Below are 14897 nucleotides of genomic sequence, written 5' to 3' on the forward strand. Positions count from 1 at the left end.
TATTTTATAAACGCAAATAGGCCTGTACCTTGAACACACCATACATGGCATAAAAAGAAAAATAGAAATGGCCTAACAATGAAAGTATCTATTGAAGGGTCTGGTAAGACCTTCACGAACAAATTATTATTTTACAAAGAGCAAAATGCTCTTAAGAGAAACTTAAGGGGATAATAATTCGCAGCCAAACCTTCGCAGACAATAAATCTTTGAAGACAATAACGAGAAGGTTTGGAGAAGCAACGGCAAGTTAGGTATCAGCACGATCGCTGAAACTTTTAGGTATTTTCTATTAATCTTATTTCTTTTTACGCTGATAGCAGACCTCAACGATATGGAAATTTAGAAACATAGCAATAAAAGGAAACCAATATTGAGAAATTAATATGCCGGGCGTCGAGCGTGAGTTGAAGCGCGTATTTTGAAATAGTACAACCTGTTTATTTAACAATATATGAGCGCATCATGATTAGAACGAATTAATTATGAATACGTCAATATTTTAATGACGAGAATGGCGGGTTCTGATAATTAATTATAAAATATCGTCGATTGGAAAACGCTGTTCCATGGTATGACGAGACGGCAGGGCGGGGGGGGGGGGGGGGGTTAATATGTATGTTTATTCAGGTACAAGTCGTATCTTTAGACGAAGGCTGTTATCGAAGTCCTTCGGGTTTAAACATAATCGCAAAGTTTGCGAGAACCTACTGGAATTCTCAAACGTATGAAAGTACTTGTAAGAAAGTGATAACAAGATGAAAGTATTAGTATAAGCCGCAAAGTATCGTAGAGCTCTATTTGTTGGGACCTGACTTCTTCGAGTGAAAGTTTTATATTTAACCTCTTCAGGTAACACATTTCTCCTAATTCTATTCTATCTAACGTCGAACGTACAAAATTTCACTTGCCAATAATTTCGTATACAATATTTGCTTTGGTATAATCAGTGAAGGTAATGGATAGAGGTGTGACTACATAAACATGAAATTTGTCTGTTCGTTTCAAAACCTTTCATGCTTCCACCCTTTGAAATACAGGATTATACAAAAAAAATGCCTTTTTAAAAAAAAGTAGCTTTATTTTAATTATTTTTTATTTTTAGTAGTTTCATGATTTAAAGGTGGTTTGAGAACAATAACGTCCCGCCGTGCACATGCAAGCGCCAAGAAAGTGGGACACTTTTCATACCACCGTGTTTCAGAGTTAACCTACCGTTAATTGTACCGAATTGTAAACTCGATATTCTTAAAACAAAGAGCACGAGGGATAAGACAGCAGGCTAAAAAATAGTATGACAGGAACAATTTTTTGCTAGCTATAGCCATCAGATTGTGTTCAGTAATAGTTATCAATAAATATTTAGTTTCTTTACTATAGAGTAGTAGAAAATAAGAAAGCAACAAACAGCCGTTTAGTTGAATTGAATATCTATTGATTCTATCACTGATTCGATTGAATGTGCTTTACCTGTTTCATGAAGTGTTGTGGCTGAAGAGGTTAAATGGTTTAGCAATTCAGATATTCAGGAATATCCATGTCAATATAGGTATGTTAGCCAGGATATCCAGATACTGTTCGACGCGTCGGAAAAAATTATTCGTTCGAGACCCTGGTATCGTTAGGATATTTGAATATAAAGGTGCCACGGTTCAGATACATCGAGTTCTACTGTACGTAATCTGATGAAAGTATATATATGAAAGTACGAACGTCAGTTCGAACATTAGGAACAAGTCGCGTTATTATACATTGTCCTAGGTGTTTGTACTTCGTATTAACGCCTTTCCGGTCCGCAGTCTGCATTATTGTTTTGCAGCGGTATCTGATTGAAAGAAATGGAGGCGTAATAGGCATTTAGCTCCATTTTTTAAACTGCAGATAAATACTTAAAATATTCTGTTTTTTTGTAATTGTAAATTTTATACTGTCTTCTTATTGACAGAAACAATAAGTTTAAACTTTATATTTGGTTTTAGTTTCCTAAGCAGTTCTAGGTATCAGTTTATTTGTAATTATCAAACATGGGTACATTGAACGTTTCAGACAACAAATATCACTTTTTAACATTTTTATGTGACAGAGTAAAGTGTAATCTATATTTTGGTTAGTCATTTGTTACTTTAATATTATATTTGGCTCGATGCCGTCAGCGGACCTCAAGCTGTTAATATACATGTAATTGCACACGTACATATATACACGGACACACAAACACATACAAACGTATATATGTATATTTCATTACTCTATACTCTATACGAATGTTGTCGGTGATTCTTCGTTAATCACCGTATCGAGAGACAGGATACATAGATGTGGATAATGACATGTCCTATTGATCGTATTGTTTCGCGGGCGAATCATATAACAATATAAATGTATATATACATACGTATCGAGGGTATTAACATACATATAATAGGTTGTATACAGTTAAACGTCGATCGATCGTTTGTATGTGGAAAAATCAAATGAATGCATAATTAGAAAACGATTTCTGATTAAGAAAGTATTATAGAGAAATACTGTAATATATGTATTTATTGATTTCTAAAAAATTAGAAAAATTACTTAAGCTTATTATGCGCGAAGAACTTTAGTAAATTCCTTGGAACAGTTTGGAAGGCACAGTAAACATAACAGAATTATTATTTTTAAATGACAAAATTATTTTACCTAATAGTTCTTTTCAAAACGGAAGAGTATTAGAACATCGAAATACATAGAAGAATGAAGTAATGATAAATACGTTATATTAATAAAGTTTAAGAGGTCAAAATCTCAAAATCTTGATTATTAAAAAAACTATTAGGTTATAGAAGAGACGGAAAAAAAGAAATGAGCTAGCCAATAAATCTTTACAAAAGTGATCCATCTTATGGAAGAATTGAAATATGAACTGCAATTAATTATTGACTGGAAAACGTTAAATTACATTTCGAAGAAGATAGCTTATATTTTTGATCGCATTATTACGACACATTTGAGATATTAATGGAAAAGAAAATTGTGTTACAGTTAATAGTAATTTAAGGAAATTGATTAAAAAAGAAAATTTCCGCATAACAATCCTTTTATTTGTATAAATTCAAATGTAAATGTGCTTCAATTGTTTTAACTCTCGCTCCTCAGAAATAGTAACATAAAAGACCCTCAGGTGATATTTCACCCATTTTTTTCTTTACACTTCAATTAATGTTATTATTAACCTATTATATTGCATTTCATAAAAAGTTAGTTACATTTATTAACTTATTCCTTACATTTTGCAATTATTACACATATAAATAGCATTTTTATGTTCCACGTACATATTTTTTACACAGTTCGCAAGTTGCATACGCTTTTCTATCTTCTCTTACGCATAACTAGCATCTAGAGCCTGTAATTTTTTTCTTTTTAGCTTTTGGTGATTCTTTAGTTCTTGGTTTATTCTTAAAAAATAAAAACATGTGCATAAAAAGCACTATATAATAACTTATTTTCACCGTAGAGTATTTAATGTATTTTCTCAAGGAACTTTCCCGTTACTTTCTTTTTTACAGCATTCTTGTTATAAATGAAACGTTAACTAGTTGTGTTTTACATACAACTCTATAGTTTAGACAAATACATCAAGTTATAGCATACTTAGAAAGAAATCAAGCATATTACAGCATTTGGAAATAAAAAACGGGTGAATTTTTACCCGAGGAGCGTATGAGGGTTCAAAGAAATGGATGCACTTTATATAAAACAATATGTCCATTGTTTTATTAACACTCTTGGACGAAAGTGACAGTAAAAATACACTAACAATGCCAATGATGACGATAAAGCAGGAAGAATATAAATCAGAAGGTGATCGATCAACATTTCACTGTATACATTTAATACCAAATCATTAAGTTACATACACACATGGTATACTGTCTATCAACACTACTCAAACAGCCCACCTTTTCGTTGTCCAAAAGGTTCATGAGATTAGTCAATTTACGCGATACCTTTTTAAAAGTTATAGATTCATAATACGAAATACGTATACATAAGATTTCTCGATCGTGTCGTGGTTTAAACTGATATACATATACGCATACACGCATTACACAAACGCATCGAGCTTATGTTATCTACAAAATATTTCTTCAATCCATGTTAGCCGTTTCGCAGTGGAATTCTTTCACGATAATCGCAATCTTCTTCTTCTCGCAGGATCATACACGTTTATCGTTATAGAGACATGAACGACAAAAACTAACGAGCTAAACACATTTCTTCGTGAGAATTCTATCGGTCTATTGTAATACTCGACAAACTTTCTAACGCGTATAAGTTTGAAAATTGGCATTTGTACGTTCGCATTTCCAAAAAGAAAACAATCTTTTTTTTATGTAGTGTTCACGCCGAGAGTCGTGTGTTTTGTAATCCTTTCAGACGAACACGCGAAGAGATTTTAATCGAAAAGCAATGGTTCCATAACGATATGAATCTTGACGTTTTTCATGTAAATAATATAACGGAATATCAACTGTTAAACGTAATGAAGATTATAGTGCACAAAAAAGGGGTTAGCATCCAGTATATCAAAGGTTATGCATATACGGAGTGGAACGTCATACTGTGTACAATCGAGAATACTTTATTCTGTGAGAAAATAAGTAAAACTGTAAATTGTCTATTATTTATAGTGAGTTTTTTTAGATAGTAATTCTGCGTAAGTTCGTTTGTCGAACAATATTTTTCAAGATAATTGTTCCTCGTGCTATATATGTATACATATACTGCTGGCCAAAGTGAAGTTTAAAACTCATAGATCAGAAATCTTCTTTCTGTAGATATCTATTTATTGATAGAAAATACGATTAAAATATATTATTCTTTTTCTGTGATAATCACACTGACTAATAATAAATCCATCGAAACTTGATTACATGCTGCAAAAACAAATGACACTTTTGTTTATGCTAAACATAGTTTGGAGAACATGAAAAACATTCAATTTGAAGATAATTATGATCATTAAATATAATTAACTTAGAATCAGAAGAAAATTTGTTACGTTATACGGTTTCAGTGAAACTCGTTAAGTGATTCTAACTTTTTGGTGAGTATATAACAAGAATTTTCACATTAGATTCTCTGGAATATTAAGTCGGTAGTGAGGAAAGTAAAATTTGCAATCTTTATTTATTTCTTTACACAGAATTATTCCATCTTAATTGTATCAAGTCGTGCGTTCTACTTTACATATTGTAAGTCGCATTATTCTATTATTATATATATATATATATATATATATATATAATATGTGCGTGCGTGTGTGTATGTTTGAATGTATATATCGTTGAGGGCAACGTGTAAGGTGATCAATAATTAAAAGTAATTGCTATAGACGAAAAGCTGGGATAACAGAGTCGCGGAAGTTAGGAATGCGTTGAAAGTTGTTAGGATTTTAAAAGTGCGCTTCGAAATATTTATTTTTTAGAGAATTCGCGGTGCCGACAATAATACTTCGTAATCTCATGCACATGTTATGATGATGCAACAAATATAGGAGAGTTTTTATGTTATATATTGTTGAAGTTCGGTTAAGAGAATCCGTTAACTCTTCGATCTTGTTCATACAACGTAATGGTAAATATATAAGCATATAAGCAGAACATGCTGAAGACAATAAGAAAGCGATAAAAGTTTTATTGAAAACATGTTTTCAAATAATTAGTTAAGATATACACTTTGAAGATAGAATTTTAGACAAAAGTTATACTTAAGTAACGCAAACCAAACAGAAAAATAGAATATCTGTTGTCCGAATTACATAAGACGTAAATGTAATTACAATTGTTCGGATACAATAATTTTAAAAGTATATCAAACAACCTGAACTAAAAAGATATACAAAAGAAAACAGTGTTCTTACAAATTTATGTAGTTCACATTCTGTGCTTGTAAAGTATTATCTAAACTTTTTCCTTCATTCTGTCCCACCAAGGTTCGTAATGGAGAGACTTGTAATAAAATTTACAACGGTCACAGAAGTTTAAAGTCTGCAACAGAGAAACATAACATTGTTTTACGCGAGAGGTACATTTAGAAAAAAGTCAATCAACCTATTACCGTGTTCCGTAATTTAAAACACGTTTAACAGTTTTATACGTGTATAGTCATTATTTTTTTTTAGGACACGAAAGTTCGTAATTTACTTCAATTAAAAAAATCTACTTAGTAGACTGAATTCGTTATAAAAATTCATTTTTAACTACGGACTAAATCACCATATGTATGGTTCGGCAGTTAAAGTGTCAATTTATTTTAATCGTTACATGAGTTTACTTAATATTATGTAATAGGGTTCAGTTCGAACCATTGCAGAATGATATTGTAGTAAAGTAAAAGTAAGAAGTTCTCTTCAGGTCATACAATTCGCAACGCTGAGCGTTCAGGTGATCTATATTCGTGTAATGGCGGTTCTATTGTATTTCCTTCACACCAAAAAAGGTGTTAGAATGACAATAATCTTCGAACGCATTCCCATCCAGAATTCGAAATATGTATTTCGCTAAAGAAAAGAAAGAAAAGAGAGGTTTCGTACAATGTATTTTTAATACATTCAATATTATTACACTCTATGCTATCAGTTTCATAAGATGAAGAGTTAACGGTGACGACGCAACGTTATTTCGTCGAATGTTTACAATGCAATGATATTTTCGATTGATTTATATAACACTAGTATATAAAACTCCTTTCGAAGCTATATTAACAATATTAATATCCGGACTCCAGAGCCAGAGTGCGTTAAGTCAGACTTTTCAAATTTTCGATAAGGGCTAATCAAAGGCGTAAAAACCTTGTAACTTTGGAACCGTTCGGTAAGAACTGAACGAAAAACAATCGCTACCTTCGAACTGTTGAATGGATTTAAGACAAGTCTGGATATCTAAAAATGGTGAACGTTGCATTAAGTGTCCTATGTTGTGGACTGTACACTGTTTAACTCAAAAGAAGCTATAGAGTGAATATCAGTTTTACATTGTTATATTAAAAATTAGACAAGTTAAAACAAAGTAATTTTCATCACGAGAAAGAGGGTAATTTGAAACGGGAAACATGTTAAATGTTATTTTGTAAAAGAAAGTGGACTTCATACATTCTGTCTCCAAGGTCCAGATGTAAATTAAGGATATTAACAATTATATTAATATAATTTTACTGGGGTTCGTTATCAAGCTTCCCCGTTGAATCGTTCTATACCGTTACGTTAAAGAAAATCGGTACGCTTCTGTAACAGTTTTATGCAGGCGTAATGTTGTCGACAATAGTGGAGTCACGATTGCCTGCTTGATAATAATCACACGATGATCCTATCGGTAATATGAACAATAATGGCGAAATGTATTCTAAGAATACCTTCATTCACAGTTTTCGTGATAAAGCGTTTGGTTTCGCGTTGCTTTCGATTCGGTGGAAAGCCGGAAATTCTAATGACACGTGCACCAACGGAGAAGAACGTCGGTTGCACGCGATGTCTGCCATGTACTAGCAGATTTGTCACTCGAATATCAAGCGGAACGAGGAGCCGTTACGTTAACGGAAGAAAGTAACATGTCCGGTTTACGTCGAAGGCTATGAAAGTTTTTTTTGTCCTTTTGATTACCGCGAAATACGTTTCGCGGGAGTAGCATTATTGCTTGATGTAAGACGGCAAATTGACCATAAAACTATTCGGTTGTTGTCGGAAGTTTTTAGAACTTTAGAGACGAACTTCATACCGTGGAATCTCTGTTAATCGGCCCTTATGGAACTAGTACAGTGTAACCTTCCTTATCCGATCCAATAGGGAGACAAATCCGTTTAATTTTTTTTCGATAATTGGTCCAGGACAACTCAAATTTAGTGTATATCATACAATGATTAGAAATAAAGTAATTTTGTCCGAGAAATGCTTATTGTATGGAAAATCGCATAATAACACAAATAAGCATTATCATTATTTTCTTCACTAAGAATAGATGAAACGATATCATCGTTACGTACGCTCCGCCCATAAGTCACCAGGCACTTGATTGTTTTGAGAAAAATGGAAATCGAAACTGTTGCAAAAATTTTACTGATTTATCCTATTTTTCGGTAAGACAGTGATTTTGAACATACCTTGGACATCTTTTGGAATTACTTATCACAAAATTATAAAATAGTAATCACTTTCTAACATTATATATAGTCGGGCCAATTTCATGCAATTGAATCATTTTGGAACTGATATCTAAACAGACTAGGAAGACACGTAAAAATTAACGAACACCTAGTAGAATAATTATAAACTGATTTGAATGGAATCAGGGGGGAATTATCTTTTTAAAGTGCGACGATTTAGATTGAAGAATATTCTTGAATGAAATAAATATATGGTTGTTCACAACACTGTACGTAACTTAGGTACATTTTTTTCTACAATATGCAAAGTTATTAAGAATTTGTTTGTTTCATAATTATAGTAACTTTTTAACTCTAACTCTTTTTTATTCCACGTTTACTAGAATAAGTGTCAGATTACTTGTGGACGGCAGTGTACACATAATTTTATATCTTGGATTAGTTGTGGCCAATTAAAACTGTGCATACTTTACTTTAAGCTCGCTCGGGAATAAGAAATGGTATGTTTCCAGTGCTTTTTAAAAGTGATTATTTCATAAATAGTAATTAATTAAATCAGTATTTCGAATTATACATACATATGAATTAAACGTTGACTTTCCCTCTTTGTTATAAACGAAGTTGTGTAAGCATTATAAACTCCATTTCGATTATATTATTCTAAATGCGTAAAAAATCTGAATTATTTTGATCAGAAAATTTTACAGTGTCCACCTACATTTATGAAAAATTACCCTTTAAGTAATCACTTATTCAGGTCCCTGAAATATTTCACGTCGGAAACAAAATTTCGAAAATGAAGATGTCATTTAAAAACACGTTGAAGAGTGGTTTGACCACAACTATAAATCTTTATGTATAGAATTGATACACTAAAGTTATCTAAAAATCGAAAGAAATTATAAATGCTAGTGGAATTAGATTTTACTGATGGAATAAAATACAAATTGAAAGTTACAGACCGCAATGATACGATTCGAAACGACACAAACGTTGAAGATATCTAATAAATAAGTGTTTCAATTGTATTGAAGTGGTTGTATGTTTTATATATAATATTTAATAAAATGAATGAAAGTCAGTTGACGAAACACAATTCGAAAGTTTCATATTCCAAGTATAATATATATGGTTTAAACGATTTTACGTTCAGGGTTACATTGTTAACCATTGTGAAAGTACGGAAATGCCAAAATTGATAGCAAACAGATCTCAAGAAAGAAAGATAACAATTCTCTAAGGATCATGTTGGAGGACTTAGAATATTAATTGACTGAAAGTACGTTGATATATGTATATGTTTATAATACGTTCTAACCGGATATTTTTATGGTCGTCTGTATATTATTGTACATTCAGGGTGGAGTGGAGTCGAAGTTGTCTTTTATAAAAAAACAATTCATAGAATTGGGAGTATTTTTCGATCACGTATTTAACTGTTTTATGGTACATAAAAGCTAGATGAAGCAAATTATGACTAGAATGAAATCACAGTTTCCAAAGAATGAAATAGAAAGGAAAAACATATGAATGAATATGTAATGATAGTAAAGTATGTACTGAAATTAAGAGATGTGGTAACAGAAAAACAAAAGACCAGTGAAACGCTGTAATAGAATATTTGGTCATCGACCACGAAATACCACAAAGAAATGTTGAAATCATCATCAAATACGTACATACAAGTCACTATGCTGACACAACGATGCACTCGGGTATGTAAATGGTCAAGTACATACAGACGAGTAACTATATTTTAAAGCTGCATAAATTACCAAGCTTGCAAATATCGAATAATGAAATTATTGAAATAATATACTGAAGCATTGTAATATTAAAACAATGAAACATTGGAATTGCATAATAATTGAAACGTTAACACGCTTGAATTCAAATAATAAAACAACTACGACATTGATATATTTAAAAATAGAATTCAGAGAAATACCAGGATAATAAATGTTTCATACGTAAATGAAGAATGAATTTATTCGTATAATTATTTTACAATACAAATAAATTTGTGACGACGATGACACACACTCTATTTACTATATACATTGACGATTCTGCTCTGCTAGAAGAAATTAGAAACAGGAGACTTTTCTTTGGAATCGTGGCTCACGGTGTACACGCAATACGACGCTGCATGAAACGTAATTATATTTGCCGTTCCATTGAAGTAGTAACTGGCCTAACGTCTATTCACGTTATCCATTTGTCGAATAAAAAAAAAGGTGAAATTAAACTCGAGGTATAAATTCACTGTAGCCACTACAGACAGAATACTTAGGATAAGTTCTAATGCTGTTCGAACAATAATACTGATATATTTATATGAATATATAGCTCCAAGAAATAATTTACGACAATAAAGACCGAACTACAGGGTGGGCCGAACACGACGCACTGACGAATTAGAACGAGCTTCGAATAAATTCGAATTTTATGTGACCATGTTTACTATGTACACCATAGTATTCAAGTTGGATTCCGAAATTCTAGCGTTCACTTTCGTCGGGACACCCTGTGTCGCTTTAATAACGATTAGCTTTACATATTCTTATAATCGAACTTACAGACTCGTGTACACTTGGGGTTGCCACCCTTTTGTATTGAGGGACGGAATGCAAGGAAGATGTTTTGTGATCTTTTAGTGAAAATGATATTGGTCGTATTTAAACTACAATCATTACGTTCGTGACACTTTTAGAATTTCACACAGGTAAAAAGTGCTTCTGAATTTGATTTAATAGTGATAAGAAAAGGACAACAAATAATGGATATTAGGGTAAACGCACCAATGAACAAACACTTAAGAAGTTTTATAACTATTAAAGCCGAATTTAAATGATAATAATATTAATAAATATGCGGTACATGAAAATTAGATTTTGTAATATCCATACCCTTTTATAATGTACCTAGATTTTAATTTGAAATCACTGAAAAAATGTAATTAATTAAGTTAAAATGAAGAAACATACAGATTTCACCAATTAATGAACAATATTAAATCAATGAATATTTCTAATCAATGACGCGGAAATTATTTGAATATGAAACAAGGAATTGAAAAGAAAATCAATATTTAACCATTTGCTTATTTTAATAACTTAATTTACTCGTTTTTACATATGATGTTATATCCAACCTAGTATGTTACGTGATGTACACACTCTGTAAGTAAGGTGTGAATATGATTTTGAATTTTCTCAATGCCTATTCAATATGTGGATAAAATTCTCATGCGTTATTTCGATTGTATATCGTACAAATATTTACTTTCAGTACGATGTAATTTTTAAGAGATTCTGAAAATATTGTGCAAAATTCTAAAAGGTTTCGAATGTAATGTTAAACACTTTCAATGTCAGATGGCACGACATTAATCTATAAAAAATGATTTTTAGACTGAGTATATATATGAGATTTGTAGTTTGTAAATGGAAGTGAATAGGGTGGCAGTCTAGCGTACAAATTAACGCGATATTAAACGATGAATAAAAGAAATTGAAAGTCACATTTATCTGTAAGCGTGGTTACGTATTTTTTGTCCGATTTATCAACTGTTAAAATATTTATATTTAATATTTTCCGACAGTAAATACAAAGATCGACGAAAGAAATGATTGTGTGAGGTTGAAGAGAGAAAATAACTGATTCCAAATAAGTTATTATTTAACTCGTTTAAATTCTAGGAAGTATGGAACTGTCGAAATTAACGCAACTTGAACTGTAGACATTCACGCTAATAACTTCATTTACTATTAGCGAAATATATCTATCACGATTTCATACGATTTATCAAAAACAATTATTTAATAGTTTTATATATAGTGCAATCTAATAAAGACTTTGAAATCTTTCTGTTAATGTTTACCGTTCACAGTGTGTAAATGTTAGTCACGTATGAAGATTAAGTTTGTAACATGTAAAAAAAGTACACGCAAGGCATTCTGTCGTACATGCCAGTACTGGTTTTTATTATGTACTGTTACTATAGCGGTTTTAATTTTTAATACTTTTGTTATGTTGTTATACAACATTTGAAGATAATTGTACATGTCGTATTCGTTAGGTGTAATGTTGTTGTTTATATAATACAATTTACATAATATCAAAATATTTCATTGGACTTATCAGCGGATTAAGTCGCCATCATTAATGGTACTAAAAGCTGCAAACATTAAATGAAAATATTACCAAAATGAAAAACAATTAGGTATCTTGATTTGGTGAATTCTTGTACCCTGTAATTATGTATAACCTAACAAAGTTTCTCAAATACACAGCTATGAATGATATTGTTGTCAAGTAACTACGTAGCCGCACCAGGAGGTAACATCACACTAAAATAAAAAATTACATTGAATTACTTCAAGAATTTACCAATTATCTGTTTTATCCCGTGCCACATCATAATCAAAATATACACGTTGAACATTTCGTAGAATTGCGGATTCTTCAACTGGTAATTGCGAAAACGTGACGGGTATATTTTTTTTAATTGCCTAGCTATTTTCGTCGGATACGATTAAGGGGCTGTATGATATAACAGATTGTATAAGGGTACGTGAAGATGCTTGTTACGTTACTGTCTTCGGGCGCAAATGTATACTGTGTGAAATCTGAAAGGATCTCGACCGTATGTATAGTTACCTATGTCTATTCAGAGAAAAGAAAGAAACTTATTATCTGTCGCTTATACGAGAAGGAAGATCACGAAATCGTATCGAAGGAATCACTTGAAACTCTATATATAAATAAATCATATGCGTATACATACAGAGAACGCATTTACACTCCCGCTCGTAGGTATTACGATACTTATCGAATATGCAGTAAATGTTATGAGGTATTACGAAATTGCTGAAAGTCTGAAATAATTATTGTTTAGGGGATATTAAAGCTCCATGAACATCGTTTATGCTACTATAAAATATTAGCGATAGTGTACGTAACAGCTGAAATTTTGGGATTACTTATAATGTCCACAGATTGCGAAGGAAAATAATATAAATGACAATGAGGCTTAGCATTGAAGACTCTTCTGTTGGCTGTATGTCATTTACTTAAAATACATGCAAAAAGACAGACATTTGTTTGTACCTTTTTCATATTAATGAGTTCAAGGTCAATTTTGGAGAAATAAGTGATTTTAACATTTTTAGCGGTAGTGTATATATTATGTGTAACACGTTACGTGTACCGTGTACGTAATCACACGTGTACCAGTATAGCTGGTCGTTACGTGTGCACAGTTTTTAGGTGCATATGTATTGTATTTAAGGTAATGTCTACGTTATTCTATTAACCTTATTTCGCGAGACGATATGAATTATTACTACCGACAATAAAGGAAGATGCTCGCGACTAAATCAAGTGAAAGTAATACGTTATAAGGACAACAAAGTAGAATCGTTTCAGAGATATGCGTTATATGTATACACGTATTATACGAAGTCTGGTTTCTCGTGATACTCTCGTGCTTTTGTTTTCTTTTGTCAGTTTGATATAGCATTTTATATTTTTCTGCACATAGGGATTTTAGTTTAGAATTATTATTTCTTAAAATAGTTAATATTTCATATAAATATCGCTATTAGTTTAAAAAACTAATATCTTGTTATTAAATAGATGAATTTAAAACTTCCTTTGTAAACAGGTCATGCTAATACTGAATAAGTTACTGTTGTATTGGTAAATATTATCGATTCAAATATTTCTTTTATTCCACTGTTGTAACGAATCTTTTACAATTGAAATGTACTTTCGCTGTTTTACATAATTTATCGAAATTTTAACTCGATAAGTATTCAAATTAATGTGTTTATTTATTATTTACTCACGGAATTATTAACAATTTTCCTGCGAAGAATACACTATATATATATACAAAAAAAATATTATACTTCTTTTATGAAATTGATTGTTTCCCAGAGAGCACGAATGTTTTACGGAGAAATATTGAAATCCTCTTATGCTAATTATAAGCTTGTCGTGGCTTGTCATTAAATATCGAAAGTAGATGGAACATCTCGTTATTATTAGCGTGCTTCTGTGTGTAAAGTTTTCAAATTATATATTACATATAATCGCGTGTTTGTAATCGGCCGAGGAGACTGTTTTGCGTCACACGAAATAATTTATTATCTTACGAAGTGTATAATCGGAAGTATAAACACTCTGTTTACAGTATTACAGCGAACGTGTTAAAACGATTTCTTTCTCTGTTTTTCAATGAAATGCTGCAAAATGAACCATTATAATAGCACAGAAATTCCAACGCTTTCTCATCGTTCATTAGTAGAACCACTGCATTAATTTCCCTTCAGATCGTCCTTTCCATTAAACCAACTAAATACTTTTACTAATAAAAATATGAAGGAGGCTTGAAGAACTTTTTTGTAATATTTATGGGTACGTCCGACACTGCTTTTATGTTTCTTTACTCTTTTATGAATGAAACAAATAGTACTTGTAAAGTTAAATTGTAAATTCAGTCAGCAAATAGAAGTTATATCAACATTTAAATCATACATAACGGACTGCTGACCTATTTACCATGTATTGTTTAGTAACCTAGTCATTAGTACAAACTTAACCAGTGACAATTATTGACGGTTATTTTAAAGTATTATTACCTATAAAAAACTCTTTGAAACCTTTCTAGGATAATTAAAATTGTTATGTTTTAAATAAATAATTGTGCGTGGCGTGTGTGTGTGCGTGTGCGTGTGCGTGTCCGTGTG

This window comes from Dufourea novaeangliae, unplaced genomic scaffold, assembly GCF_001272555.1.
Source record: "Dufourea novaeangliae isolate 0120121106 unplaced genomic scaffold, ASM127255v1 scaffold13, whole genome shotgun sequence".
NCBI classification, from domain to species: Eukaryota; Metazoa; Arthropoda; class Insecta; order Hymenoptera; family Halictidae; genus Dufourea; species Dufourea novaeangliae.